The sequence below is a fragment of the Vulpes vulpes genome, chromosome 13 (genome assembly GCF_048418805.1).
Source record: "Vulpes vulpes isolate BD-2025 chromosome 13, VulVul3, whole genome shotgun sequence".
NCBI lineage: Eukaryota > Metazoa > Chordata > Mammalia > Carnivora > Canidae > Vulpes > Vulpes vulpes.
In genome coordinates this window covers 84,436,065-84,449,049 of record NC_132792.1, presented here as the reverse complement: position 1 = coordinate 84,449,049, position 12,985 = coordinate 84,436,065, and positions in this window count along the sequence as shown.

Sequence of the window (12,985 nt, the reverse complement as noted above, 5' to 3'; positions counted from 1 at the left end):
AGATTGAAGTTGCATTTTTACTCTGTCCTTTAATCATATATCAAAAAGGGCAAGAATTTGAAAGTTTTAGTAGTTGCTTGATGGTAATGGCTGATTTTGAATTAAAAAATGTAAAACCACTTAAAAATGTAAAGAAGGAAGCTGTTTTTGCAGGTAAGCAGCCTACGGGTGTAGGTGTGATACACGTTTGGTTTTTGGTTTCTTTTTCTAAATATGAAGGTAACATTAATTGATTAAGGAAGCTTGGAAATTCTAGAAAAATCCATAGGAAAAATGTCAGGATCCTACTCCCCAGAGACAACTTCTTAATAGCTTTTTAAATGTATAGGTGAGTATCAAATATATGTTTAGTGTAAATATATGTTAATAGTACCAAAATCAACATGTATGCTTTTGTAAATCAATGAGCAATTAATTGAATTCACTTATCTGAAAACAATTGTTGAAATTGTTAGTACAAAAAACACCAATATGCCCTTCAGGCAGATTCATCAATTATTAACATTTTGCGTCATTTTTTTCAATATTTGCCCTCCGCACATGAGTACATACATATTTGATATGTGTACATACATATATGTACACCCTGTGCATTCTTGGTGTATAACATACATGTATACATATATATGTACATTAAAAAACGTGCGCATATACCCATGTTTTCTCTTCAAATCTTATTCAAGACTAAGTTGCAGATGGCATATGGGATGCATATATTACTCCTACCTGACCCCTTTCAGTGTGTATTCCCTAAGAATAAGGCTCTTCTCTTGCATAGTCCTAGGACAGTTGTCAACTTGAGTACATTGAATGCTGATAGAGTACTTCTTTCCAAATCCATTGTCCACATGCACCCAGTGTCATTTATAGCATTCCCCCTCCAGGACTAGATCCAGGTTGCATTTCGTTGTCATGTCTCTGGGGTCTAATCTGAAACAGTTCCTAGTCTTGGCCTTTTATCACACTGATGTTTCTGAAGAATACAGTCTTTCCTTGCTTTCACCTTTTAAGGTAGAGTATTTGTCATTGGATTTTCTTTGACATTTTTTCCCCAAGTAGGTTCAGATTACAGATTCTTTGCATCACTACAGAAATGGTTTTATGTCCTTCTCAGGGCATCATGACCAAAGGCCTGTGAGGTTTTGCCCCTCATTGTGAAAAAGGTACACTCAGAAGGCACAGGAAGAGGATGCGTAGGCTTAGGGCCCTGGAATCAGCTGCCTGGGTTTGAAAGCTGACTTTGCCCTGTCACCCTGTCACCGTGGGCAGCTTTCAACGTTGTTGTGTCTCAGTTTCCCCAGCTGTAAAATGGGGATTTTTTTTTTAAGTGCATTGATATCTAGCTTATAAGGTTGTTCTTTGAATTTAATGAGTTAATGTATGTAGAGTCCGGAAGGAAGTGACTGGCTCATAATTACCACTGTAGGTGCTAGGCATGATTATTCATCTATATTCTCCCAATGATACATTTTGAGAGGTTAAGAAAATAAAGACTCAAAAATGCTGAAATGCTATGTGCATTGTTCAGCTCATACAAGTAGGATTCTAAATCTCAACTATGAAGATGTTTGTGAGATCTCTATTTGGTTTTTATAAGATCTGCAAGCACATCTGATTTCTACAGAAGTAGTTTGGAAGATAATAGATCACATTCTTGGGTCACATAGTCGCAGAGCCTCTAGGAGAGAAGGTTGAACTGTTCCCACCCTCTGTCCAGAGAAATACATATTGTCCTCTGACTTCATCTTTGACAAGTGAATCACAGCTTGTTCATCTGGAAGCTAGTTATCACGATTGATAACTAGATAACCAGATAAAACAGATTAATTTTATTTTGAAAAATCTTAGAACACTTGTGGAAATACTTGGAGTTTTTAAGTGCCAAAATGGCACTAATTTACCAGTTGACCCTCAGGCTTTGTGATAAAATTTGAAGTTTTCCTTTATGTGACTTTACAAGTGTGTTTGCGTAGAACAGTGATACCTTGGGACCTGCATGTTCCCTTTGTCTCCATTTTTGGAGGAGCTTCCTTTCTGTGCATTGGCACAGGTAGAGGAAACATGTTGAAAACAATCTAGGTCTTCTCTTTTTTGCTTACTCAAAGTGATCTAGATCTTTAGCAATGTCTTTGTATTTTAGGAAAGGATTTGATTCCATGGATTTTGTAGAGGAGAAACCCAGCAATCTGGAAACTCTTATTCCAGCAGGTGAAGTAGATGTGTAAGCAGAACCAAACCTCATACAGGTGACAATCCACCTGATGTGCTGTATGGAATTATAGGGAGGTTATATGGTCATGACTGTTTTCCTCACCAAGCTACCAAAACATCACCCATTTCCTACTTGCCTTACCTTCTCTCTCTTGAGTCATTAGTGGGTTAGGATAGTGAGGTGGAGAGAATGGAGGAAGGGCAACAAGCTGTGCTTATCAAAAGGAAGAACTGAACCAGGAAGGATGGAGATAGGTCAGTTGTTTTTGCAACCAGACTTCATTCCCTCTTCTTTTTTGCAGTGAAACCCTGATTCCCTTCTGGGGGAACCTTAATACCTTGCTAGGGCTGCTGTAAGACATTACCACACATGTAGTTACTACAAACACAAGTTTATTACAGTTCTGGAGGAATTTATTTTTTTAAAGATTTTATTCATTTATTCATGAGAGACAGAGAAAGAAGCAGGGACACTGGCAGAGGGAGAAGCAGGCTCCATGCAAGGAGCCCAACGTGGGACTCGATCCCGGGTCTCCAGGATCACAACCTGCGCCAAAGGCAGGCACTAAACCTCTGAGCTATCCAGGGATTTCCTAGAGGAGTTTAAAAATCTAAAATCATTCCCTTACCTGGATTCCCAAGTTTGAGCAGTTGTAGGTTTGCCTTCATTGTGGAAGCTCTTGCCTTTTCCAGGCAGCCTGCAATGCCTGGTCTGGTGGCCCCTAGCCAGCAACCGTGTTGTGCTGACTTCTGCATCCACATCACACCTCCAACTCTTGCTACAACCCTCCTGCCTCCCTCCTAAAGACCCTGTGATGACAGTGCCACCTGAATAACCCAGGATACTTTCTTTATCTCAAGACCCTTCTTCCAGTCACATCTGCAAAGTCCCTTTGTGGAAGGCAACACATCCAGATGTTCCAGGGATTAGAATGCTGGCATATTTGGGGGGCCACTATTCTGACCACAGGCACCATAATTTCCCCTCAGTCCAAGTTCTTTGGGGGTGGACCCCACCTCCAGCAGAGGAGAAGTAGAAGATCTTGATCTAAGCCAATTGGCACATCCTAGTGGTTCAGAGGGAAGTGTGACACAGCCAGTGGAATAAAACAAAACCACACCTCTTAAATGGGTCTCAGTTTCTTCTGGTTCAATCAGTCCCTTTCAGATTAGTTCGGTCTTTCTCATGTTCAACTCAAGGTTCAAGTCATGACCAATGCTATTGGCATCTCAAAGACTGATGCGGATTTAGACCAGTGCTGCTGGTAGGTCTCAGCAACATTCTGCCCCTTCCTGTTTCATTCTGACCTCACAGTATTCTACAAGACTGCAGTCTCCCCCACTCGCCCTTGCCTCTCTAGACTCACTCACTGCTCCTTCCTTCACTCCATCTTGCTGGTATTTGTGTATTTGTGGAACACTCTGGTGTATTCCAGGCTTGGAGGCCAACCTCTATAACAATAGCCTCTGTACGAATGCTTCTCCTTCTGCATCCCATGGCTCACCCTCATTTCCCTCAGGCTTTCACTCCTGAGACCATCCTGGGTTTCTCTGGCTAAAACTCCACCACCCTGCTTCCTTCCATGCTCTGTTCCTGTGTGTCCCTCACTCATTGAATATGGCACATACTTGATCTGTTTATTGTCTGTTCCTCCACCAAGATGAAGATTCTGTAACAGCAGGGATTTTGTGTTTTGATCACTGCTATGTCCCCACTGCCTAGAGCTGACTGGCATAGTGTAGATGCTCAGTAAGTCTTGGTGGGAGGGTGCCATCATGCATATACACAGGTTAACAGTGTAAAATGCATTATTTTTTAAATTTTTTTAAATTGGAGTTCGATTTGCCAACATATAGCATAACACCCAGTGCTTATCCTGTCAAGTGCCCCCATCATTGCCCGTCACCCAGTTACCCCAACCCCCCGTCCACCTCCCTTCCACTACCCCTTGTTTGTTTCCCAGAGTTAGGAGTCTCTCATGGTTTGTCACCCTCACTGATATTTCCCACTCATTTTCTCTCCTTTTCCCCTTATTCCCTTTCACTATTTTTTATATTCCCCAAATGAATGAGACCATATAATGTTTGTCCTTCTCCGATTGACTTATTTCACTCAGCATATTACCCTCCAGTTCCATCCACGTCAAAGCAAATGGTGGGTATTCGTCCTTTCTAATGTCTGAGTAATATTCCATTGTATACATAGACGCATCTTCTTTATCCAATCATCTTTCAATGGACACCGAGGCTCCTTCCACAGTTTGGCTATTGTAGACATTGCTGCTATAAACATCGGGGTGCAGGTGTCCCGGCGTTTCACTGCATCTGTATCTTTGGGGTAAATCCCCAGCAGTGCAATTGCTGGGTCGTGGGGGTAGCTCTAGTTTTAACTCTGAGGAACCTCCACACAGTTTTCCAGAGTGGCTGCACCAGTTTACATTCCCACCAACAGTGCAAGAGGGTTCCCCTTTCTCCACATCCTCTCCCACATTTGTTGTTTCCTGTCTTGTTAATTTTCCCCATTCTCACTGGTGTGAGGTGGTATTTCATTGTGGTTTTGATTTGTATTTCCCTGATGGCAAGGAATGCGGAGCATTTTCTCATGTGTTTGTTGGCCATGGCTTTATCTTCCTCTGTGAAATTTCTGTTAATGTCTTTTGCCCATTTCATGATTGGATTTGTGTGGAATTAGAAAAGACCCTGAATAGTCAGGGGAATATTAAAAAAGAAAACCAGAGCCCGAGGCATCACAATGCCAGATTTCAGGTTGTACTATAAACCTGTGATCATCAATATAGTGTGATACTGGCCCAAAAACAGACACATAGATCAATGGAACAGAATAGAGAACCCAGAAATGGGCCCTCAACTCTATGGTCAACTAATATTTGACAAAGCAGGAAAGACTATCCACTGGAAAAAGGACAGGACAGTCTCTTCAATAAATGGTGCTGGGAAAATTGGACAGCCTACATGCAGAAGAATGAAACTAGACCAATCTCTTACACCAGACACAAAGATAAACTCAAAATGGATGAAAGATCTAAATGTGAGACAAGATTCCATCAAAATCCTAGAGGAGAACACAGGCAACACCCTTTTTGAACTCGGCCACAGTAACTTCTTGCAAGATAACATCCACGAAGGCAAGAGAAACAAAAGCAAAAATGAACTATTGGGACTTCATCAAGATAAAAAGCTTCTGCACAGCAAAAGAAACAGTCAACAAAACTAAGAGCACGTACAGGATGGGAGAAGATATTTGCAAATGACATATCAGATAAAGGGCTAGTTTCCAAGATCTATAAAGAACTTACTAAACTCAACAGCAAAGAAACAAACAATCCAATCATGAAATGGGTAAAATGCATTCTTACTATGGAATTTAGTTAAAAGAAAACCCCACCCTGCCTCAGTCTGACCCCATCCCTCACCTTCCTCCTCCTCCTCAGCACAGAGTTTCAGAATTCGCCATGTGTTGATGAACAGACTTCCTCTAGGGATGGCTGTTGACCACCATACTCTTACAGAAGCCTCGATATCAAATGCAGAAGAAACTTCAGAGCCAGGAGGAGGGGCTGGTTTCCTTCCGCATTTTCACACTTGTTCTGAATTCCTCTTGCAAAAGTGGCTACCATTTCTAATGTATTCCATCCATGGCTACTTGCCTCCTTGCTGAGCTGTTCTCTGTTCATGGCCTTGTAGCTTCCCATTTCTGTAACATAGCAGCTCCCACTCTTGGCCTTCCTCTCCAGCTGATCTCATTGCTTCCAGTGACTTCATGGGGTAGGGTTCTAGCTCCTGACCTACCCTCTCCAGTGGCTCTGTCCTCCTCACCCCTCTGCCACCACTCTCCAGTCTTCCTTGGAGGTTGTCAGCACCAGGACAGAAATACCTTGGGGATCTTGACTGTATATACACCACTTTGCAACCATGGCTTTCTCTCCTTTCATCTTAATTGCAGAAATATCCTCTAGGGCCATTATTTTTTTACCCCAACTCTTCTCAGAATGGACCACTTTCTTACTAAGAACAGTTTCTGTTTTTCTTTTTCCTTCTTTTTTTTTGGCTTCCTCATTCAGATTTGGTTCCACTGCCCATGATTAAAATCATGCTTAGACAATACTCTTTATTGCTTCCACTCACCATCCCTATCTAGCAAACACCAACCATCTCTGGGTTCATAGGGAACTATCTAGCCCCAGGGAAGGTTCTAGAAAATATAGAGGCCTTGAGGTGGCTCGGCATCCCTTTCATTTTAATTTAGGGCCCTTTCAGTACTGCATTCAAGATGAGTTTGTGGCTATAAACCAAACAACCTTGTTTTTAGGAAGTGAACCCATGCTGACCACTTAATGATTGTTAGGACTCCAGGAACTGGGTCAGGACTCTTCTGGAAAGGTATTGGTGTTCCCATTAGTAGATGTTTTGGGAGGTGGTTATTTGGAAACGAGGTGAACCTTAGGCCTTGGGGCAGGGGGACTTCCTGTGCACTTCAGTCCCTGATCCAAGGAACAGGGAGGCAGGGGCAGCCAGGGTGATGGGGGATTGGCTTGTGCTCTTGTGAAAATTGGTTTCTTCCCACCAAGGAAATATACTGGTAGGGCAGGCCTCGGGGCGGGGGGTGGGGGGGGGGGTGGGGTGGGGTGGGATTCTTTCCAGCCTAAGGGGACGTGTGTGTTCTGGCCCCTGTCTCAAGCAATGGGAGGAACATGAGGAGAGCAGGACTCCCTGTCAAAGGGGCCTGTGGCTCAGGTGAAAACCTCTCAATTCAGCCACCAGTTCATAGATTAAAATGGCTGCTCGGGTGTTGATTTGAAGAGCAGATTGTGAAGAGCTGACAGTTGTTCTGAGAGAAACTCTCAAACTTCTTCCTTTGTCCTCTGAGGAGACACTGGTAAATCTCAGGCTGCTTGGGAAGAGCAGTGGAGCTGAGCTGAGCCCAGGTGCTGAGACTAGCAAGCAGGGATTGGCTTTCAGGGAAGAGCCAGAGGGGAGGGTTCTATGTGTATCTCTCTGTCCCAGGAGGTGGCAACGGGTGAAATCGAGGGGACCAGGTGCTAGTGAAACCACCTCTTGGTGTCCTTGAGGACATATTGAGGGTGGGGGAAAGCCCCAAGGAAAGCCTTGTGGTGCTTGGTGCTTGACTCCTTAATCCTATTATGAAGATTTGTGTGTCCTTAATTTGATAATTGGGTCAGATTTATACAACACTTAGAGTTATCTGTAAATGGCATTAATTTCAAATAAGAATCAGAATCATCTTATTGAGTTCTTTTAGGGTTGATCATAAAGCTTCCTGAGGAAGAGATATCACTGTCTAACCCCCAAGAATGACCTTCACAGTAGACCTTCCAGGATACTTCAGAGAATGTGCGTCTTCTCTTCCACCATCACACGGAAGGGGTAGCTTGGCCTTCTCCATCCATGTAATGTTGACTATTGAGCTATATCACTTTTTCTTATGGAATTCTCCTTAGTGTCTCAACCACAATATTTTAACTGTTGTGATGTGTTTGAAAAGGGAAGCACAAGCATTTGTTAGATTCAAGTAACACCTATGGTTGGAACCTCTTTTATGCTTTCTAAAACTAGGTAATACATTTGAGTCCTTAATCTCCTTACTGATTTTGCCTGACTGATTTTATTTTGGTGAAATGGCACTATGGAATTTCAAGGTAAACAAAAGAGGGTTCTTGGAAGTTCTGATGTGTCTCCCCGCATCTTCAGTCACTGAGGTGAACTCACATGGGGTTCTAGATTGTCCGTGGGGGTGGGCCTACATTCCATAGAATTGGGCTAATGGCTTTTCTAAAAAAATTTGTCATTCAAAGTACATTTTGTTTTAATTTGGCACCTCCAAAATCCTGTCCCTCAGACCCTTTCATTTTTCTTGAAGTTAAACAATAACCACCTAAAACACATACTTTTCACTTTTTAAATAGTAAATCAATCAAAGGCTAGGAACTCTCAAAATGAATTGTTGCAAAATTCGATCCTACCACCAGGTGGCAATGTGGTCTTATGTCTTGAGGCTTTCCCATCATGGAAAACCCAAGTTGAAAATCCACATTTGAAACAAAATCAAACTATTATGTTTTAAATTCAAATTTTAATTTCCAAAATAAGGAAATGTTTGTTTTGATTCTAAGGATAAACATAATACTCCTTGCCCCTCCTTGGAACATATCAGAGATCTGATATAAAGTTTGTTTTTTCCATTATAAAATAATGGGATAATTATAGTAATCATGTGGGTGAACCCTTTAATCTTTGATTAAAAGATATTATAGAATAATATTTTTAATTTCATTATTAACTTTCATCTGTGTGACTTAATTGGTCGCAGGTATTAATTTTTTATAATGCCTTATAATTGTGTAAGGTGTTACCTGTTTATTTTTATCTGGTCCTTCACTCAGACAGACATTGAATAACTTTCTGATTTAATGATTGAAGTTACTAAATTCTAGCTTCGATATCTATCTTCCCTCCCTCCCCAGGTTAACATGTAAATGGCTGCCCTACCTACCAAGTGTCAAATGGAAACTCTGGCCAAGGGGAGAGCAAAGCTTGAATATGGGCTTAAAAATAACAGTAACTTAAAAAGCAAAAACTTAAGTTTTTTATTGTAAGAGAGTTAATATATAATTGTCTTTGAATTTATGGTTTTGGAACGCTAATGAGAGTAATTTCATTAACATTATTACTTTGATTTATTTATGTAAAGATTTCATTTATTGATTTGAGAGAAAGAGAGAGCACTGAGGGAGAGGCAGTAGCAGATTCACTGCTGAGCAGAGAGCCCGACAAGGGGTTCGATCCCAGGACCCTGAGATCATGACCTGAGCCAAAGGCAGACGTTTAACTGACTGAGCCATCCAGGCGTCCCACATTATTACTTTTAAGACCCAATTTAGCTTTAGCTTTTCTCTGTTCCCAAGCAGGTATTGTATATCCATCTGGTTGTGTGCACACCTGTTTGGAATAGTTTTTGTTTTTTTTTTTTAACCACGAATTTCTCTGTAAATTTATTGATGACTATATTAGGAACAGATAACTAGTTCATATTTAAACAATGTTAGAATGAACAATGGAAAAGTTACTAGTTAATCAGTTCCACCACTTCATGAAAACAGAATGGTATTTTATGTTTAGAGTAGTAAAAAGTAACAAGTCTTTCAACTGTTAAATCTCCTTTAAATAAGGTGAACAGGGAAATTCTAAAAATCACATTTTCTTGACAATAAGCCTTGGTAGAGAAATCTGGATATGGCATACATTCTAGTAATTATTAAAACCACACTATAATATGCACATTATAGCTTTCTAAATGCAATTCATTCTCCTTTTTCAAAAATACCTGTGCTGCAAATGTACAGGTGTGTGCCCCAAACGAATGGTGCATTGCCTGTGTCCCACCCAGAGGACTTCTGGGTTACAGTGGTGACTCCAGGGGTGGCACAGAGCGGTCTCAGGAACATCTAACACCATGCTGCAGTTTGATGTGCCAACGTAGATTTGTTTGTTGCCATTATTTCCTGCTGTGTTCTTGTGATCAAAATTCTACTTTAGTTGTTTCTTCATAGCACTTATGATTCCTTCTGTGCTTGCATTAACATTTCATTTGATATGTTAAGGAATGAAGTCAGAATTCGTGTACAGTAGCCTGTGAGTGGGTCAGCTGTTAACAGGTGGTGGTGACAGGTGGCTGAAGAGCTGGCTCCAGCAGTTGAGACTTCACACCCCGCGCTGAGGTTGGCATCATCAGAATTTGTCCCTGGACACTACCAGTTTCCTGTGGAATCTTCGAAGTGCTGAATGAAAACCACACAGTCAGCCGCTGCCCAGAGGATCTGCTAGGGGGTCCGTGGTCTCCGGATTTGGTGGCATTTACATCTCTAGTTGAGTATTTCGGTTTCTGCTTGATTATACTAATGCTGCAATTTTTTTTCTCTCTTCCATATGTTCTTCTGGAATAGTTACCACTTTGTAGCTCACTTTGGTCGAGGAAGTGTGATGAACTCACACCAGCATCGTGTTAAATTGCAATCCAGGTAAGAAATAGAAATTATTGGCTAGAATGATCGTTTATTTTTAATACGTTTGAAATAAGAAAATCAAGAAGTTATAGCTATTATTAGTTAATTTGCATAATCATTAGCCCCGCTAATATAAAATTGATTTAAATTACTATTTTTGTTAAATAGTAAGATAAATTGAGAAATTTTATAGTAAAGAGAGAGATCTGATTTTTAAGAATTGTCTTCTACACTAGGGGTCTTCCAAATGACAGTCCATTAACCAAATCTGGCCTGCCTTTGTTTTTCTTAATGGCCTGCAAGCGAAGAATGGTTCTTACATTTTATGTAAGTACCTACATATATTCTCAAATTTACCTGTTGGCCTACATAGCCTAAAACATTTACTGTGTGTTTTTTTTTTTTTCATCTTTAAAGGTTTTATTTATTTATTTATTTATTTATTTATTTATTTATTATAAATTTATTTATTTATTTATAAATTTATTTTTTATTGGTGTTCAATTTGTCAACATATAGAATAACACCCAGTGCTCATCCCATCAAGTGCCCCCTCTGAGTGCCCATCACCCAGTCACCCCCACCCCCTGCCCACCTCCCTTTCTACCACCCCTAGTTCGTTTCCCAGAGTTAGGAGTCTCTCATGCTCTGTCTCCCTTTCTGATATTTTCCACTCATTTTTTTCTCCTTTCCTCTTTATTCCCTTTCACTATTTTTTATATTCCCCAAATGAATGAGACCATATAATGTTTGTCCTTCTCCGATTGACTTATTTCACTCAGCATAATACCCTCCAGTTCCTTCCACATTGGGTATTTGTCGTTTCTATTGGCTGAGTAATATTCCATTGTATACATAGACCACAGCTTCTTTATCCATTCATCTTTCGATGGACACCGAGGCTCCTTCCACAGTTTGGCTATTGTGGCCATTGCTGCTAGAAACATCGGGGTGCCAGTGTCCCGGCGTTTCATTGCATCTGTATCTTTGGGGTAAATCCCCAGCAGTGCAATTGCTGGGCCGTAGGGCAGATCTATTTTTGACTCTTTGAGGAACCTCCACACAGTTTTCCAGAGTGGTTGTACCAGTTCACATTCCCACCAACACTGCAAGAGGGTTCCCCTTTCTCCACATCCTCTGTTTGGAATAGATCTTACTAAATATAAAAAGTGCCTGTGCTCCAACATACTACCATAGCTAAGAGCCAAGGATGAAGAAGACAGCTTTGATGAGAATCTTCATCTTTGAATGCTTGAACTGCATCTGGTAAAATGGCCACCCAGTATGGGTGCTAGCCAGTGGGGGTAGAGGAAGGCTCGAGTGTACAGGTTAGGAATAAAGTAGGTGAATCAAGGGTGATTCACATACTGAATGAACATCTACTCTGTGGCTGTCAGTTTACCTACATTAGCTCAGGCAGCCCTTCTAACCAATCAATATCCTTCCCCTTTCACAGGGAAGAAAACAGGTTTACCAGGTGTGGTAGGCAGAAAAATGGCCCCTGAAGGTCCACATCCTAATCCCTGGAAACTGGCTATATTATGGTACGTGGCAAAGAGGTTAAGGTAGCAAATGGAATAAGGTTGCTAAGCATCTGACTTTTAAATAGATCATCCATATTATTGGTGGGCCCATGGTAATCACAGGTCCTCACCACTGGGAGAGGGTGAACTAGGGAGATGGTAGTATGTGAGGACCTCTGCCTAAGGCTGCTGACCTGAAGGTGGCAGAGGACGCTACAGTCCAAGGAATGAAGAGGCATCTAGAGTCTAGAAAAGGCAAAGAAACAGATTCCTCTCTAGAGCCTCCAGAAGGGATACCACCCTGCAGATACCTTGATTTTAATCCAGTGAGACCCATTTTGGATTTTTGACCTCCAGACTGGTCAGACAATACATATTACTTGTCTTAAGTCACTAAATTTGTGGTGACCTGTTACAGCAGCCACAGGAAACTATAGTATGCAGTAATATATAGTTATATAGTATAGCTTACACATGCAGTGTACAGTGATTCCAGTGATATCATGGCTCAGAGGACTGGGAAATGTAATATTATTGTTTTATGGATCAAGTGATAGTTCTCACCATCCTCCACTGCTAGGTAGAAGATGAGTTGGAGGGGGTGTTCACATTTCTGTTCTATTTGAAATCTAGTCTTAATCCAATAACTAAAAAAATCCTTGCAGGCAGTGCTGTTTTTTAAAATTGAGTTATAATTGACATACAAAATTATATTAGTTTCAGGTGTATAACATAGTGATTCACATTCCATACATTACTCAGTGCTCACCATAAGTGTAGTCACCATACAAGCTAGTATAATATTATCAGCTAAACTCCCTATGCTCTATATTATATCCCTGTGTCTTATTTACTTTATAACTGAAAGTTTGTACTCCTTGATCCCTTTTACCTGCTCCCCCGCCACCAGCCTTCCTCCTCATTGGCAACCACCAATCTGTTCTCTGTATTCATGAGTCTGAGTTTTGTTTTGTTTTTTAGATTCACATACTGGAATCATGCAGTATTTGTCTTTCTCTGTCTTACTGTCCTTAGAACAGTACTTTCAAGGTCCTTCCATGTAACACATGGCAATATTTCATTCTTTTTTATGGCTAGGTAATATTCCATTGCAAGTATGTATACCACATCTTCTTTATCCATTCATCCATCTGTGCAAACTTCGGTTGTTTCCATATCTTAGCTATCGTAAATAATGGTGCATTGAAC